Below are 5,000 nucleotides of genomic sequence, written 5' to 3'. Positions count from 1 at the left end.
CTGGCGGCGAGCTGATGTATAAAGGTTTGGACATGCCTTCTGGGTGGGGACTGCCATGGCTTGCGCCACTGTTGCATCCAGCTTGGTCTTTTGTATGTGTCTGCAGCCTGTGTGTGAGGTGCTGTGAGTGCTGCCATGTAGGTCCGGCGCAGGCTTGCGCCAAACTTTCACGTTGGTGTGTGCCACCTGGCAGGTACCAGCGGGCCCCATGAGACATCAGTGCCACAAAGCCTTTCAACTGAAAGCTGTCCCAGCACACTAGAGCGCAGCCTACCAGAGCTGTTTCTGTAGTGTAGTGGTTATCACATTCGCCTAACAGACCGGGCAGAAACATGGTGCTGGTTTCTTTTTATTTCCACAATGTCAATCGGACACATTTGACCGCATGCAGGTTTCGACAGGTATGGACAGGCCGGCACTACGCCATGAGTGATCTGAGGCCAGCCCTTATTTGCACCCTGCAAACTGTCCACTGGCTCCATCAGTGGGCGTTTCCTGCTATCCCTGGGTCCTTAAGTGAGTGTTTGGGTACTTTTGATGCAGAGATCGGGGCATGAAAACCGGCGCTGGCACCTGGCGACATTGGGTACTGAAGAATCTTTCCCAATCCTGCCCATAGCTGTCAGGGTGGCCGAGTGGTCTAAGGCGCCAGACTCAAGAGGCGCAGCTCTTCCCTGCATCTGGGTGTTCTGGTCTCCGATTGGAGGCGTGGGTTCAAATCCCACTCCTGACAAGCCGGACTCATTTTTTTGAGCACATTTCAGAGTGTAAGGCTTGCGGAAAACCTCGTGGGGGCCCCCGAATGCAGCGCCCGGCAAGCCTCCCTGTTCTCTTCTGCTGCCTTGCAACTGGAGCTGTCTGCCAGAGACGCCGGAGGCACACCTGCCCTTAAACCCCCACTGGCCCACGGCTGCAAAACCTGCATTTTCTAGTGGCTGGCTTGGTGGCATATGTCACTGAGCCCAGTTTACTCAGGAAGTGAAAAAAGTCCCCTTCACAGTTGGAGAAAGTGCTCTCCTGCCACCTGTCGGTCGTTGAAGGCACCACACCTCAGCAAAATAAAAATAAAAAAACAGACATGCTCAGTTCGGGGGATGTAAAGGTATTTACATAGCAAGAACAGAGAGGCTGTTGGGAGATGACAGAAGCCATGCTGCCCCAGAGTTCTCTTCTGAAATTCGCAGGAATCCAGAGGTTGGAGCGGGCTGAGGGAGTGCGCCTTCTTGCCTCTGTCGGCTTTCAAGACACATCCTCCTGCTGGGAAGCTGCCCACCCTGAGCAGCACAGGTTTGCGCTCTAGGCTGGTCGGCCACATATATCTCGCCTGATCGAGCCCGATCGAGCGGCAGCAGATGGCCTTTGGCCAGCGAAGGCTGCCGCTCTTCTTCTTGTTTCTCTGCTTGAGAGGCAGCTCAGTCCTCTGCGCTTGCGCCAGGGGCAGGCCACGTGACACGCAGGGGTCAGGCCGTGGAGAGACTGGGGCATGGCGCCAAGTGAGGTAAGCAGACCACCCCCCTCACTGCTCTCTGCATGCAGTGGCTCGTTGGTCTAGGGGTATGATTCTCGCTTAGGGTGCGAGAGGTCCCGGGTTCAAATCCCGGACGAGCCCTTTTTTTTGGAGCACCGAAAACAAAAAACACAGAGTCCCCAATTCCCCCCCAAAAATAGTTTGTGCGTGACCGTATCTGGTTCGATGCCCGTCGCCAATGGTTGGCTGCTTTTAAGCCCATGGCCCAAGAGGCAGTGTTGGAAATTCCCCCTCCTTTGTAATGATGCGCTGGCGGCGAGCTGATGTATAAACTTTTGGACATGCCTTCTGGGTGGGGACTGCCATGGCTCGCGCCACTGTTGCATCCAGCTTGGTCTTTTGTATGTGTCTGCAGCCTGTGTGTGAGGTGCTGTGAGTGCTGCCATGTAGGTCCGGCGCAGGCTTGCGCCAAACTTTCACGTTGGTGTGTGACACCTGGCAGGTACCAGCGGGCCCCATGAGACATCAGTGCCACAAAGCCTTTCAACTGAAAGCTGTCCCAGCACACTAGAGCGCAGCCTACCAGAGCTGTTTCTGTAGTGTAGTGGTTATCACATTCGCCTTAACACGCGAAAGGTCCCCGGTTCGAGACCGGGCAGAAACATGGTGCTGGTTTCTTTTTATTTCCACAATGTCAATCGGACACATTTGACCGCATGCAGGTTTCGACAGGTATGGACAGGCCGGCACTACGCCATGAGTGATCTGAGGCCAGCCCTTATTTGCACCCTGCAAACTGTCCACTGGCTCCATCAGTGGGCGTTTCCTGCCATCCCTGGGTCCTTAAGTGAGTGTTTGGGTACTTTTGATGCAGAGATCGGGGCATGAAAACCGGCGCTGGCACCTGGCGACATTGGGTACTGAAGAATCTTTCCCAATCCTGCCCATAGCTGTCAGGGTGGCCGAGTGGTCTAAGGCGCCAGACTCAAGAGGCGCAGCTCTTCCCTGCATCTGGGTGTTCTGGTCTCCGATTGGAGGCGTGGGTTCAAATCCCACTCCTGACAAGCCGGGCACATTTTTTTGAGCACATTTCAGAGTGTAAGGCTTGCGGAAAACCTCGTGGGGGCCCCCGAATGCAGTGCCTGGCAAGCCTCCCTGTTCTCTTCTGCTGCCTTGCAACTGGAGCTGTCTGCCAGAGACACCGGAGGCACACCTGCCCTTAAACCCCCACTGGCCCACGGCTGCAAAACCTGCATTTTCTAGTGGCTGGCTTGGTGGCATATGTCACTGAGCCCAGTCTACTCAGGAAGTGAAAAAAGTCCCCTTCACAGTTGGAGAAAGTGCTCTCCTGCCACCTGTCGGTCGTTGAAGGCACCACACCTCAGCAAAATAAAAATAAAAAAACAGACATGCTCAGTTCGGGGGATGTAAAGGTATTTACATAGCAAGAACAGAGAGGCTGTTGGGAGATGACAGAAGCCATGCTGCCCCAGAGTTCTCTTCTGAAATTCGCAGGAATCCAGAGGTTGGAGCGGGCTGAGGGAGTGCGCCTTCTTGCCTCTGTCGGCTTTCAAGACACATCCTCCTGCTGGGAAGCTGCCCACCCTGAGCAGCACAGGTTTGCGCTCTAGGCCGGTCGGCCACATATATCTCGCCTGATCGAGCCCGATCGAGCGGCAGCAGATGGCCTTTGGCCAGCGAAGGCTGCCGCTCTTCTTCTTGTTTCTCTGCTTGAGAGGCAGCTCAGTCCTCTGCGCTTGCGCCAGGGGCAGGCCACGTGACACGCAGGGGTCAGGCCGTGGAGAGACTGGGGCATGGCGCCAAGTGAGGTAAGCAGACCACCCCCCTCCCCCTCACTGCTCTCTGCATGCAGTGGCTCGTTGGTCTAGGGGTATGATTCTCGCTTAGTCAAATCCCGGACGAGCCCTTTTTTTTGGAGCGCCGAAAACAAAAAACACAGAGTCCCCAATTCCCCCCAAAAATAGTTTGTGTGTGACCGTATCTGGTTCGATGCCCGTCGCCAATGGTTGGCTGCTTTTAAGCCCATGGCCCAAGAGGCAGTGTTGGAAATTCCCCCTCCTTTGTAATGATGCGCTGGCGGCGAGCTGATGTATAAAGGTTTGGACATGCCTTCTGGGTGGGGACTGCCATGGCTCGCGCCACTGTTGCATCCAGCTTGGTCTTTTGTATGTGTCTGCAGCCTGTGTGTGAGGTGCTGTGAGTGCTGCCATGTAGGTCCGGCGCAGGCTTGCGCCAAACTTTCACGTTGGTGTGTGACACCTGGCAGGTACCAGCGGGCCCCATGAGACATCAGTGCCACAAAGCCTTTCAACTGAAAGCTGTCCCAGCACACTAGAGCGCAGCCTACAAGAGCTGTTTCTGTAGTGTAGTGGTTATCACATTCGCCTAACACGCGAAAGGTCCCCGGTTCGAGACCGGGCAGAAACATGGTGCTGGTTTCTTTTTATTTCCACAATGTCAATCGGACACATTTGACCGCATGCAGGTTTCGACAGGTATGGACAGGCCGGCACTACGCCATGAGTGATCTGAGGCCAGCCCTTATTTGCACCCTGCAAACTGTCCACTGGCTCCATCAGTGGGCGTTTCCTGCCATCCCTGGGTCCTTAAGTGAGTGTTTGGGTACTTTTGATGCAGAGATCGGGGCATGAAAACCGGCGCTGGCACCTGGCGACATTGGGTACTGAAGAATCTTTCCCAATCCAGCCCATAGCTGTCAGGGTGGCCGAGTAGTCTAAGGCGCCAGACTCAAGAGGCGCAGCTCTTCCCTGCATCTGGGTGTTCTGGTCTCCGATTGGAGGCGTGGGTTCAAATCCCACTCCTGACAAGCCGGGCTCATTTTTTTGAGCACATTTCAGAGTGTAAGGCTTGCGGAAAACCTCGTGGGGGCCCCCGAATGCAGTGCCCGGCAAGCCTCCCTGTTCTCTTCTGCTGCCTTGCAACTGGAGCTGTCTGCCAGAGACGCCGGAGGCACACCTGCCCTTAAACCCCCACTGGCCCACGGCTGCAAAACCTGCATTTTCTAGTGGCTGGCTTGGTGGCATATGTCACTGAGCCCAGTCTACTCAGGAAGTGAAAAAAGTCCCCTTCAGAGTTGGAGAAAGTGCTCTCCTGCCACCTGTCGGTCGTTGAAGGCACCACACCTCAGCAAAATAAAAATAAAAAAACAGACATGCTCAGTTCGGGGGATGTAAAGGTATTTACATAGCAAGAACAGAGAGGCTGTTGGGAGATGACAGAAGCCATGCTGCCCCAGAGTTCTCTTCTGAAATTCGCAGGAATCCAGAGGTTGGAGCGGGCTGAGGGAGTGCGCCTTCTTGCCTCTGTCGGCTTTCAAGACACATCCTCCTGCTGGGAAGCTGCCCACCCTGAGCAGTACAGGTTTGCGCTCTAGGCCGGTCGGCCACATATATCTCGCCTGATCGAGCCCGATCGAGCGGCAGCAGATGGCCTTTGGCCAGCGAAGGCTGCCGCTCTTCTTCTTGTTTCTCTGCTTGAGAGGCAGCTCAGT

The 5,000-nt window shown here is 55.2% G+C and overlaps 4 non-coding genes across 4 annotated transcripts; all 4 read left to right on the top strand.

Annotated features, from left to right (window-relative positions):
- Window positions 1–621: 621 nt before the first annotated feature.
- On the top strand, window positions 622–733 carry TRNAL-CAA (transfer RNA leucine (anticodon CAA)). Its single transcript has 2 exons — window positions 622–659; window positions 688–733. It is a non-coding gene; the product is annotated as a tRNA-Leu (tRNA).
- An 804-nt stretch (window positions 734–1,537) lies between these two features.
- Window positions 1,538–1,609, top strand: TRNAP-AGG (transfer RNA proline (anticodon AGG)). Its single transcript has one exon. It is a non-coding gene; the product is annotated as a tRNA-Pro (tRNA).
- Window positions 1,610–2,420: 811 nt separating this feature from the next.
- TRNAL-CAA (transfer RNA leucine (anticodon CAA)) lies at window positions 2,421–2,532 on the top strand. The gene is made up of 2 exons: window positions 2,421–2,458; window positions 2,487–2,532. It is a non-coding gene; the product is annotated as a tRNA-Leu (tRNA).
- A 1,311-nt stretch (window positions 2,533–3,843) lies between these two features.
- TRNAV-AAC (transfer RNA valine (anticodon AAC)) lies at window positions 3,844–3,916 on the top strand. Its single transcript has one exon. It is a non-coding gene; the product is annotated as a tRNA-Val (tRNA).
- Window positions 3,917–5,000: the final 1,084 nt, after the last annotated feature.

Source organism: Ambystoma mexicanum, chromosome 2q (assembly GCF_040938575.1).
Source record: "Ambystoma mexicanum isolate Mex_15411 chromosome 2q, UKY_AmexF1_1, whole genome shotgun sequence".
Taxonomy (NCBI): Eukaryota; Metazoa; Chordata; class Amphibia; order Caudata; family Ambystomatidae; genus Ambystoma; species Ambystoma mexicanum.
This window is presented reverse-complemented; position numbering and strand designations above follow the sequence as displayed.